Raw genomic sequence first — 13,649 nt, forward strand, 5'->3', positions numbered from 1 at the left:
ATTACTGTCTTCCTTTATGGTTTGATGATTTTCTGTAGTGGTATGCTTTGAATTCTTTCTTTTTATTTTTTTGTATATCTACTAAGGATTTTTTATTTGTACTTACCATGAGGCTTACATAAAATATTTTATACTGATAACAACTTAATTTTGGTCACTTGTACAAATTCTACACTTTTACTCTCCCATCCAATTTGTTTTTGTTGACATGTCTTTTATCTTTTGTAATTTGTTTTCCTTAACAAAGTATTGTAGCTACAGTTGTTTTTAATAGTTTTGCCTTTAACCTTCATACTAAAGATATAATTGATTTTCACACCACCGCTGCAATATAAGAATGTTCTGAATTTGACTGTATGCTTATATTTACTAGTGAGTTTTATATTTTCATGTTGCCACTTAACAATCTCCCTGCAGCTTGAAGGACTACTTTTAGCATTTCTTGTAAGGCAGGTGTAGTGGTGATAAATTTCCTCAGGTTTTGTTTGTCTTAGAAAGTTTTTATCATCCCTTCATTTGGAAGAACAGAATTGCTGTTACAGTATTTTTGGCTGGCAGATTTTAATTTTTTTCCAGCTTAAAAATATATAATTTCATTTTCTTGTTGCCTGCAAGGGTTTCTTTTGAAAAATTTGCTAATAGTCTTATGAAAGGTTTTCTTGTATTTAACAAGTTGCTTATCCATGGCAGTTTTCAATATTTTCTCTTTGTTTTTAACTTTTGACAATTTGATTTTAATATGTCTTGGGGTTGATCTCTTTGGATTTGTTCTGCTAGGTATCTATTGAGCCTCCTGGGTGTACAAATGTCTCTTGGAGACCCTGCTTTCAACCCTTATGTGTATATTCCCAGAAGTAGAATTGCTAGATCACAAGGTAATTCTATTTTTTTTTTTTTTTTTTGGAGAAACTGCCATGCTATTTTCCATAGCAGATATACCAGAAATATGAAACATTTCATGAATTTTTGGGTTATCCTTGAGCAGGAGCCATGCTTATCTTCTCTATAGTTTTTCAATTTTAGTATATGTGCTGCCAAAGCAAGCACCCAAGGTGATTTTAAACCAACATTAAAGGAGGCTTTAGACACTTCTTTACAGATTTATTTAGGTATAATTTACAAATAAAAATTTTATATATTTGAAGTGTACAACTTGATGTTTTAGTATATGTATACATTGTGAAATGACCACCACAATCAAGTTAATTAACATGCATCACCTCACCTACTTACCATTTTCATTTCTTTCTTTCTCTCTTTTTCATTTCTATTTTTCTTTCTTTTCCTTCCTTCCTTCTTTCCTTTTTTTCTTTCTCTCTAATTTCTGTTTTCCCTTTCTTTCTCTCTGTTTTTTTCTTCTTTTTTGTGAGTGCACTTAAGATCTACCATTTTAGCAATTTCAAATATATCATGTAGACATTGTAGACATTCCCTGACTTATGATTGTTTAACTTATAATTTTTCAAGTTTATGATGGTGCAGAAACAATATGCATTCCAATATAAATCATGCTTTGGATTCTGAATTTTGATCTTTTCCTGGGCTAGCAAAATGTGCTATGATATTCTCTTGTGATGCTGGGTAGTGACAGCAAGCTGCACCTCCCAGCCAACCACCCAATAACAAGGGGAAACAACCAATACACTACAGTGTACTGTTGCCAGCATTTTTGAATATTATGTTTTGTATCAAATTAGGTCTACAAAACACTCATTTTTGACATACAATATTTTAAACTTATGATGGGTTTATTGAGACATAACCCCATCATAAGTTGAGAAGCATTTTTACACTTTTTTTTAACTTTAGTCACAATGTTGTACATTAGATCTCCAGAACTTATTTATCTTGCATAACTGAAACTTTGTACTCATTGACCAACATCTTCCCATTTCTCTGTTCCTCAGGCCCTGGCAACCACCATTCTACTCTCTGCTTCTATGAGTTTGACTATTTTAGATTCAGTACATGAGAGATCATGTATTATTTGTCTTTCTGTGACTGGCTTATTTCACCTAGTGTAATGTCGTTTGGGTTTATCCTTGTTGTAAATAGCAGGATTTCCTTATTTTTATACACCACATTTTATTTATCCATTCATTTGTTGAGGAACATTTAGGTTATTTTAATATCTTGGCTATTGTGGATAATGCTACAGTGAACACGGGAGTGCAGATACCTCTTTGAGATACTTACTCCATTTCCTTTGGATATATATATCCAGGAATGTGATTGCTGGATCATATTTAATTTTTAAAGAAAACTCCATACTGTTTTCCATAATGGCTGTACCAATTTACATTCTTACCAAGAGTGTGCAAGGATTACCTCTTCTCTATATCCTTGTCAAAGCCTATCTTTTGTCTTTGATAATAGCCGTTCTAACAAGTGAAGTGATATCTGATTGTGGTTTTGATTTGCATTTACATGATGAGTAGTGATGTTTAGCATCTTTTCATATATCTATTAATCATTTTTATATCTTCTTTTGAGAAATATCTATTTAGGTCCTTTGCCCATTTTCAAATTGGGTTGTTTGCTTTTTTGCTCTTGAGTTGTATGAGTTCCTTATAACCCTTTATCAGACACATGGTTTGCAAATATTGTCTCCCATTCATAGGTCGTGTCTTCTCTCTATTGTTCCCTTTGTTGTGCAGATGTATTTAGTTTGATGCAATCCCACTTGTCAAGTTTTGCTTTTATTGCCTGTGCTTTTGGAGTGAAATCCAAAAAATCATTGCTCAGAACAACGTCAGTAAGCATTTTCTCTATGTTTTCTTTCAGTAGTTTTATAGTTTCAGGTCTTACACATAAGTCTTTAATCCATTTCAAGTTGATTTATTTATTTTTGGCACGTGGTATGAGATAAGGTCCAATTTTATTCTTCTGCACATGTATATCCAATTTTCCCAACCCCATTTATTTAAGATACTTTTTTATTGTGTCATTGGCACTCTGTAAATGCATGGATTTATTTCTGGGCTTTCTATTCTATTTCATATTGGTCTATGTTTGTTTATATTCCAGTACTATATTGTTTTTATTACTGTAGCTTTGTAATATATTTTGCAATTAGGGAGTGTGATGTTCCAGCTTTGTTCTTCTTGCTCTAAATATTGCTGTGACTATTTAGACTATTTTGTGGTTCCACGTGAATTTTAGGATTTTTCCCCATTTCTGTGAAGAATGCCATTGCAATTTTGATAAGGATTGCATTGAATCTATAGGTCACTTTGGGTAGCATGGATATTTAACAATGCTAATCTTTCTGATCCATGAATATGGGCTGTCTTTCTATTTATCTGTGTGCTTAAAATTTTTTCATAATTAATGTTTTATAATTTTCAGTGTACAAGTCTTTCACCTCTTTTTTTAAATTTTATTTTTCCATAAGTTATTGGGGTACAGGTGGTATGTGGTTACATGAGTAAGTTCTTTAGTGGAGATTTGTGAGAAGTGCACCCATCACCTGAGCAGTATACACTGCACCATATTTGTTGGCTTTTATCCCTTGCCCCCTCCCACTCTTCCCCCCAAGTCCCCAAAGTCCATTGTATAATTCTTATCCCTTTGCATCCTCATAGCTTAGCTCCCACGTATCAGTGAGAACATATGATGTTTGGTTTTCCATTCCTGAGTTACTTCACTTAGAATAATAGTCTCTAATCTAATCCAGGTCATTGCAAGTGCTGTTAATTCATTCCCTTGTATGGCTTCATAGTATTCCATCATACATATATATATATGCCATAGTATTCCATCATATACATATACATGTATATGTATATATATACGTATATGTATATGTATATATATACATATACATGTATATGTATATATATACATATACATGTATATGTGTATATATATATATATATATATGCCAGAGTTTCTTTATCCACTCTTTGATTGATGGGCATTTGGGTTGGTTCCACAATTTTGCTATTGTGAATTGTGCTGCTATAAACATGTGTGTGCAAGTATCTTTTTTGAACAATGACTTCTTGCTTAAGTTTATTTCTAAGTATTTTATTTTTTTGATGCTGGTGTAAATGAGATTATTTTCTTAATTTCCTCTTTAGGTAGTTTATTGTTAGTTTGTAGAAACACCACTAATTTTCATATGTTGAATTTGTATCCTGCAACTTTATTGAATTTATTAGGCCTAACAGTTTTTTCATTGAGTCTTTAGGATTTTCTACATATCTAATCATATCCTTTGTGAACAGAAACAATTTTACTTCTCCCTTTCTGGTTTAGATGCCTTGTGTTTACTTTTCTCCTCCTAATGCTCTGGCTAGGACTTATAGTACTATGTTGAATAGTAGTGGTGAGATGGCATCCTTGCATTATACTAGACATTAGAGGAAAATCTTTCAGTTTCCTCCCATTGACTATGATGTTAGCTGTGGGCTTGTCATGTTTGGCCTTTATTATGTTGAGGTACATTCATTATATTGTTGAAAGTTTTTTTGTTTGTTTTGTGATAGAATCTCACCTTGTCATCAAGGCTGGAGTGCAGTGGCACAGTTGTAGCTCACTGCAGCCTTGAACTCCTGGGCTCAAATGATCCTCCTGCCTCAACCTCCTGAGTAGCTAAGGCTATAGGCATGCACCACCACGCCTGGCCAATTTTTAATTTTTTTTTTTTTGTGGAGACAAAGTCTTGTGGTATTTCCCAGGCTGCTCTTCAGCTCCTGGCTTCAAATGATCCTCCCACCTTGGCCTCCTAAAGTGCTGGGATTACAGGCATAAGCCACTGCACCTGTCTGAGTTTTTCTTTTAAATCAGAAATGAATATTGAATTTTGTCAAATGTTTTTCTGATCTATTGAGGTAGTCATATGTTTTGTCCTTTATTCCATTAATATGGTATTATCACATTTATAGATTTGCATATGTTGAACCATCCTTGCATCCTTGGGATAAATCCCACTTGGTCATGGGCTATAATCCTTTTAATGTGCTATTGAATATGGTTTGCTAGTATTTTATTGAAGATTTTTGCATCTATAATAATCAATTAGGAATATTGGCCTGTAATTTTCTTTTCTTGTGGTGTCTTGTGGTGTCTGTCTGGATTTGGTATTGGGTAATGTTGGTTTCATAAAATGAGTAAGGAAGTCTTCCTTTATTTATTTATTTATTTGAGAAGAGTTTAAGAAGGAATGGTATAATATTTGATAGAATTCAGCAGTGAAGCCATCTGGTCTTTGGCTTTTCTTTGTTGCCAAGCTTTTGGTTACTTATTTATTTATTTATTTATTTATCTATTTATTTTTCTCTTTTTATATATTTGTTTATTTTATAGTCATGGAAGGAGCATTTCTTGAACAAAAGTAGTTATTCATTATGATAAAAGGGGCAATATTATTCTAAAAAGAACTGTGTTGGCAATATTGAGGCAGCGTGAAACAATATTGGAATTATTTAAAATATTAAAAAATACAAAGGAGATGATATTCAAGAAACTCTAACGTCACAAAATTGGGTAAGGAATTAAAGGAAGATTGCCTGGAACTTGATAAATTAAATTAAAAAGTTGTTATTTATGTTGTTCCTTTTTCCTACTATAATTTCACTGGTTACTTATTTAATCTCTTAACTTGTTATTAATCTTTTCAGGCTTTCTAATTCCTGTTGATTCAGTGTTGGCAGGTTGTATATTTCTAGGAATTTATCTACTTCTAGGTTATCCAATTTGTTGGTGCATACATGTTCATAATAGTCCCTTATGATTTTTAAAAAATTTCTGAAGTATTCATTGTAATGTCTCTTCTTTCATTTCTGAGTTTATTTGAGCCTTCTTTCTTTTTTTCTTATTCTGTCTAGCTAAGGGCTTGCCAATTCTGTCTAGGTTTTCAATAAACCAAATCTTAGTTTTGAGAATTTGTTTCTATTGTTTTTCTATTCTCGATTTGATTTATTTCTGCTCTAATCTTTATTATTTCCTTCCTTATGCTAACTTTGGACTTAATTTATTCTTGTTTTTCTAGTTCCCCGATGTTTAAATTTAGGTTGTTTGTTTGAGATCCTTATATTTTTTAATGTAGGCAATTTATCTATTATATAGAACCAAAGGTGTGTATCCAGTTCGTGGCAATTTTATCACATGTATTGATTCATATAACCACAATTGTAATCATGATGCAGACCTGTTCCATCAACACAAAGATTACTTGTGCTACCCTTTTAAAGTCACACCCACCTTCCTGCCTACACCTTTTCCCCTCTCTAACCCCTGGCATCCACAAATATGTTCTTCACCTATATAATTTTGTTACTTTTAGAATTTTGTACAAATAGAATCATACAGTACGTGACCTTTGGGGATTTTTTTTTTCCACTCAGCATAATTTTTTGAGAACCATCCAGGTTGTTGTGTGTATTGACAGTTTTAACCATTCACAGATTGTAGGACATTTTGGTTGTGTCCAGTTTCTGGCTATTACAAATAATCCTGCTATGAAAAACCAGGTACAAGTTTTTGTGTGGACATAAGTTTCATTTATCTGAGATAAATGCCTAGGAATGTGATTGCTGCTATCAACGGTCAGTAAATGCTTAATGTTTTAAGAAGTTGATAAACTATTTTTCAGAGTGGCTGTGCCATTTGCTTTCCTACCAGTAATGTAAGAGAAATCCAGTTTCAGTGCTGAATTTGGTTGTTGGTATTGATACCATTTTTTTGGCATTGTCTCTATTGGTTTTTCATATTATTACTATTTTATAATTTAACTCCCCTAATAGATTGTATATTAGGTTTAAAATATCCCTTCAAGAATGATAGTTTCACACAGCTATTGCTCCAGGTTTTTCTGAAATGGAGATGCTAGTTTAGGCTCAGTTGTAGTCCACAACAATAAAACTTGTATTTTAAATAAGCTTTTGGCCATCCTGCCCTTCTGCCAATTGCTGCTACATTGTGGTAGTATCTTCATTCTCAAATCTTTGTGGGAAACTTCAGTGACTAGGATAAGGATATGACGCCCTTGATACTTTAGAGTTCTGAGTTTTGATCATTATGTGGGTGGCATTTTCCTACTAATTTCAAATTTTACTTCAGATTTCCTATTTTAACTACTGATCCATGGTCCTATTTGAACATGCAATTTAAAAATGATTGCATTATGAAATGATATAAGAATAATGAAACTCAGACCACAAGATGCCAGGAATCCATTGTGGCCAGATGTTGAAATAAGTGTATTTCCACATTTTGTAAATAAAATACGTAATGAAGTGCATTTTTGTTAGGATTTTGAATGATTTGTACAAAAAACTTTTTTTGTGTCAAAAGTTAAAAGAAAAGATGATACATTTACTTTGAAAAATCTAGGTCTGCATTTTTGTGTGACCTCTGTGGAAATTCCACCCTACCCCGTTTTTAGTCTGGTGGCCTGGCCTAGCTGTGTGGGCAGCAATATCACTGTCATTTGTGCTTTCTGCAGTCTTGGCACATTCTCTGATCATTGGCTCTAATCCTAGTTCTAACTATACTGTTAATACAACTGAGCTCCGGGAAACACAAAAGTACTTGTTTTTTCAATCACTGTCTGCATATAGAAAAGGTTTTAGAAAACTCCAGTTAAAATAATGGATTGACCATGCACATTTATCTTTTTTCTTCTCATTTAAAAATGACTAATAAAATTTGAAAAATGAATAAAATAGTCATGAACTCACAAGGACAAAACAAAAATGGGAGAGGGGGCATCAGTGGATGAGAAATTTCAATAAATCTTCAGAAGACACAAATTGATGGAAGAAGGGCAACTGATCCATCATGACACAAAAGGCCCCTGTATTCAGTATGTGCAGAGTAGGATGTGGATGAGAAGTGAGCTGATCCATCCCCACAGGATTTTAGAAAGACCTAGGAGGCAGAGATACTGGTTACTGAGCAGGCTTTGGGTGATGGGTAGAGCTACAAACTGGTGGATTTGTTGGAAGACTCTGTAGTGGAAGAGTTGAACCCCTCTCCAAACCCTATTTCCCAGTTCTGTGTACTCAATGCCAGAAGACAGACATCCTTCTTATATGATCCTCTAACCCCAAGAAGGAAACTGAAAGTTGATTCTCTGTACAAGTTCAGCCCAAGAAGTTTGGAAATGAGATGGGGCATGGAGATGGAGACAATAAATCTACAGATGAAATAATTATACCAGGGGTGTCCAGTCTTTTGGCTTCCTTGGGCCACATTGGAAGAAAAAGAATTGTCTTGGGCCACACATAAAATATACTAACACTAACAATAGCTGATGAGCTAAAAAAATTGCAAAAAAATCTCATAATGTTTTAAGAAAGTTTACGAATGTGTATTGGGGTGCATTTAAAGCCATCCTGGGATGCATGCAGTCTGCAGGTTGCAGGTTGGACACGCTTGAGTTGTACTGTCAGCCTCCCTTCCCTCTGCTTTCCCCACCCTTAACAAAGTAGAAAGACAGAATGTTTTTCTCTGCAGAAACTGAGTTACCCCAGAAAAAGACCTCCACACAATGATTTATTTTATTCTATTTTTCGTTAAAAATACTTATATATATTTATGGGGTACAATGTGATGTTTTAATACATGTGTACTTTGTGGAATGATCATATCAAGCTAACCAACACATCCATCACCTAAAATAGTTATCATTTCTTTTTGGTAAAAGCATTCAAAGTCCACTCTTTTAGTTATATGAACTATGTGGTACATAATTATGAACTATAGTCACCATGATGTGCAATAGAGCATCAGAACCTACTCCCCCTCTCAAACTGGAACTTCGTACCCTTTGACCAATATCTCCTCTTTACCTGCCCACCACCTCTTTCTCCTAGGCCCTGGCAACCACCATGCTACTCTTTTCTTCTATGAGTTCAATTTCTTTAGATTCCACATATAACTGAGATCATGCAGTATTTGTCTTTCTGTGCCTGGCTGGCTTATTTCATTTAGCATAATGTCCTCTAGGTTCATCCTTGTTGTCACAAATGACAGAATTTCCTGCTTTTTAAAGGTTGAATAATATTTCATAGTGTATGCATACCACATTTTGAAAATGTATTCATCCATTGATGAGCACTTTAGTTGTTTCCGTGTCTTGGCTATTGCTGCAATGAATACAGGAGTGCAGATATCTTTTCAACATACTGATTTCATTCCCTTTGGGTGTATAACCAGAAGTGAGATTGTCGGATTTTCTTACTCCACTTGTGTTGCTATAAAGGAGTACCTAGGCTGAGTAATTTATAAAGAAAAGAGATTTATTTGGCTTACAGTTTTGCAGGTTGTACACAAAGCATGGCTCCAGCACCTGCTTCTGACAGGGCCTCAGGAAGCCTCCATTCATGGTAGAAGGCAAAGAGGAGCCAGTGTGTGCAGATCACATGGTGAGAGAGAATGAAAGAGAGAGGGGAAAGTGGGAGGCTCTTTTTAAGAACCAGGTCTTTAAGGCCGGGCGTGGTAGCTCACACCTGTAATCCCGGCACTTTGGGAGGCCAAGGTAGGAGGCTCACTTAAGCCCAGGAGTTTCAAGATCCTCTTGGACAACATAGTGAGACCTCATCTCTACTAAAAATAAAAAATTAGGTAGGCATGGTGGCACACACCTGTGGTCCCAGCTACTCAGGAGGCTGAGGTAAGAGGATCACTTGAGGCTGGGAAGCAGATGTTGCCACTGCACTGCAGCCTGGGCAACAAAGCAAGACCACAAGAACCAGCTCTTGGGGCCTCTTGTGGGAACTAAGAGAGTGAGAACTTTCTTGTTACCAGTAAGAGGGCACCAAACCATTCATGAAGGATCCACCCCCAAGACTCAAACATCCCCCATTAGGCCTTACCTCCAACATTGGGGATCAAATTTTAGCATGAGGTTTGGAGGGTCAAATATCTATACTATAGCATGGATCACATGGTAATTCTATTTTTAGCTTTTTGAGGAACCCCCCCATACTTTTTCCCAAAATTGCTGTACTAATTTACAACACCACTAACAGTGTACAAGTGTTCTCTTTTCTCCACATCCTTGCCAATACTTGTTATCATTCATCTTTATGATAATAGTCATTCTAACAGGTGTGAGTTGCTATCTCATTGTGATTTTAATTTGCATTTCCCTGAGGATTAGAGATGTTGGGCATTTTTTTCATTTACTTGTTGGCCATTTGTATGTCTTCTTTTGAGAAATGTCTGTTTAGGTACTTTGCCCATTTTAAAAATTGGGTTATTTGTTTTTTGTTGTTGTTGTTGTTGTTGAGTAATTTTAGTTCCTTGCACATTTTGGATATGAGCCCCTTATCCAACGTATGATTTATAAATATTTTCTTCCAGTTAGTGGTTGTCTCTTCACTATGTTAATTGTTTCTTTTGCTATGCAGAAGCTTCTTCATTTGATGCAATCCCATTTGTCTGTTTTTGCTTTTGTTTCCTGTGCTTTTTGGGTCACATTCACAAAGTCATTGCCCAGGCCAGTGTCATGGAGCTTTCTTTCTATGTCTTCTTATGTTTAAGTTTTTAATCCATTTTGAATTGATTCTTGTGTAAAGATGAGATATGAGTCCATTTTCATTCCTCTGCATGCGGATATTCAGTTTTCCCAACACCATTTATTGAAGACTGTCCTTTCCCTATTGTGTGTTCTTGACACCTTTGTCAAAAATCAGTTGATTGAGGACAGGTGCGGTGGCTCATGCCTGTAATCCTAGCACTTTGGGAGGTCAAGGTGAGAGGATCGCTTGAGCTCAGGAGTTCGAAACCAGCCTGGGCAACATAGTGGGACCTCATCTCTATTTAAAGAAAAACGATCAATTGATTGTAGAAGTGTGGGTTTATTTCTGGGCTCTCTGTCCTATTCCATTGATAGATTTGTCTGTTTTTATGCCAGCACCATGCTGTTTGATTACTATAGCTTTGTAATATATTTTGAAATCCTGTAGTCACTCACTGATATTTTGTGCATCCACCAATGAGATGGCTGTCATCATTCCTTACCACCCTAACATAAGTCCAGCTTACATGAACCTTGCCCAGGCCTCTGAGTTTTCGGCTATTTCTTAGATGCAGGCAGATGGTCAAAAGTCACAAGACAATTGATAAAAGTCTTTGATAAAAGAAAATGAAAAAAAAAAAACAAAAACCCACAGAGATAATATAGGGAAAAGAAAAAACTTCCAAAATAACTACCACCTCAATTCTAATAAATATTCTCAGAGGACTGTAATAAAGTATTGCATCTATAAAACAAGAACAAGATACCACAATGAGCTTGTGGAAATAAAAATAATAGCTAAATTTTAAAAATGGAAGACAAAATCAAGGAAATATAAGGCAGAAAAAAAGATAAAGAGTTGAAAAATATAAGAATGATGAGGAGAGACATGAAGAATAAAGCCTAGAAATTCCACATCTGGATAATAAGATTCCAGACAGAAGATAATAAAGAAAGAAGAAAAAAAAAGAAAGAAGACTGGAAACATAGGGACAGAAACAGATGAAATAATCTAAGAACATTTTTTTTTCCAAAATGAAGAACACCAACCAGGCTATGTATTGAAGGGCCCATAGTGGACACATCCCAGTGAGAATTAAAAAATGCCACATTGAGGTATATCATAGAGAGGATTTAAAGCCAAGAACTAGGTCCCTAAAAGCTCCCAAAGAGCAAAATAATGCAAAAGATGTCACATATAAAAGAATATAATTAGAAAGACACCAGACTTCTCAGTAGCAACACTGAATACCAGAAAGCAATTGAACAATAGCATCAAAAATCTTACAGAATATAATTCTCAACTGGGAATTTTACACCCTGCCAGGCTAACAGTCAAGTGTGAGGTCAAAGTTAAGACATCTTCATTCATTCATAGACAATTTGGCACTTTTTCATAGGAAGCTTTGAGAAAACGTTCCAGTAAATCCTGAGTAATCTAAAAAATAAGTCATGGGATCCAGGAATAGGTGGATTTAACTCAGGAGAGTGGTGAAGAGAAGGCTCAGGCTGACAGCTCAGAGGCCACTAGTGGAGCATGAAGAAGGAGGTTGGAGATGAGTATGGGGAAACAATTAAGGATATGCATATGGAAAATTTTGCAAGTAAAAATAATGATTAGTTTTTTAAGACCATCAGAATGCTGCACATGAAAGGAATTGTAATCATACACCAATTAACTCCACAATGAAATAATAAATAATTTGTTGTGTATCATATTGTTATAAACCCTTATGTTGGTAAGGAATATTTTCCTTGCAAGTAACTAAAAACTCAAAGTGGCTTAAACCATAAAGGAAATTACAGTATTTCTGTTGCATACTTGACAGAAGGCAGTTTAGCCTACAGATGAGGTGTGATTCAGGGGCTCTCTGAAATCTTTTAATTTCTCCTCTTGGCCTTCTGCAGTATCTATTTAAAGTAAGACTGGCTTTCCCCAGGGTTGCAAGGTGGTTTCCAGCACTTAGGGACCTTAATTTTCCTCATTCATGTCCATCAGGGAAAGAATATTTCTCCAGTTCTGCAGAAAAACAAGGAAATGCATGCTCTCACTTTCCTCCAGCAGACCCGTCATTGGTTGATGTTGGGTAACCTGCCTTTTCTTGAACCAGTCACTATAGCTTGAGGGATGGGGTTCAGCCAATCAGAACCCACCCTTGTGGATGGAGACGGGGTCAGCTCTTCAAGAAAGTTTCCACTGACTAGGGAAATGGGTGGGTTTCCATTCCAAATGGGAATCAAGGTACAGTTCCAAGAGGAAAGAAAATGGATGTTAGGTGGCTACCAGTCAATGTCTATTTTACAGCATAAATTATTTAACAAAAAATAGTAGTGAAATTGCTGTAAGAGGGAATGCAGATTGGGAGAATGAAAGAGCCAAACCCATATCCATCATAATTCAAAATAAATAGAGAAGGTCAAATGCATGGATCAATAAACAGCAGTTTAAGCATATTATTTGGAAACATAGAGCTAACTAGTAGAAAAGTTATAAAGAATGATAAATAATTACCTCAGGGGAAGGGAGGCTGGGGGATGGGTGGGTTGGGGGACATGATGATTTCTCATGAGAAGTTTTTTATATGATTATATTTTAAAACTGTTCATGAATTACTTTGATGAAAACTTCAAAAGTAAACTTCAATCTTTCATAAAAAAGGAAACATGAAATTAGATGAAAAGGAAAAGCAGAAGGCTGATGACTTTTCCTTGTGACAAAGTTGTGTAAAAAAGTCCAAAATGGCACACACTCTGCCCCCAGGCCATTGTTTTAATTAAATCCACATGCCATGAATATGTGGTATTCTGTGGCTTCATGTACGCTCTAGCACACAGCTCCATTCCCCTGGCGAGTAGGAAAATGTGTCCCAGTTTGAGAAGCATAGATTAAGACACATCCGGGCAAGGAGCTTGAAATATTTTCAAAAGAGAAAACTCAAAACATTTCCCAGAGACACCAAAGCCAAGGCTTCCTGTGAACAAAACACAATGCAATGATACAAAGATGAGTTTCAGAAGTTGCTGGCTTTGGGGTGCTGTCAAGAGGTCTGCCCTGGCTCTCCTCTTTCCACATGAGCTAAACCATACTGATTGTCTTTCCTTTTGTCACAGTCTCACTGCCAATGTTGTTGCTCCTTTTCTCTCCTTGGACCACAAATGCTGCCTCCAGCAGCACTCA

At 35.5% G+C, this 13,649-nt stretch overlaps 1 non-coding gene across 1 annotated transcript; it reads right to left on the reverse strand.

Annotated features, from left to right (window-relative positions):
- Positions 1-940: 940 nt before the first annotated feature.
- LOC112130955 (U6 spliceosomal RNA) lies at positions 941-1,047 on the reverse strand. The gene has a single exon (XR_002913122.2). It is a non-coding gene; the product is annotated as a U6 spliceosomal RNA (small nuclear RNA).
- Positions 1,048-13,649: the final 12,602 nt, after the last annotated feature.

Source organism: Pongo abelii, chromosome 1 (genome assembly GCF_028885655.2).
Source record: "Pongo abelii isolate AG06213 chromosome 1, NHGRI_mPonAbe1-v2.0_pri, whole genome shotgun sequence".
NCBI classification, from domain to species: Eukaryota; Metazoa; Chordata; class Mammalia; order Primates; family Hominidae; genus Pongo; species Pongo abelii.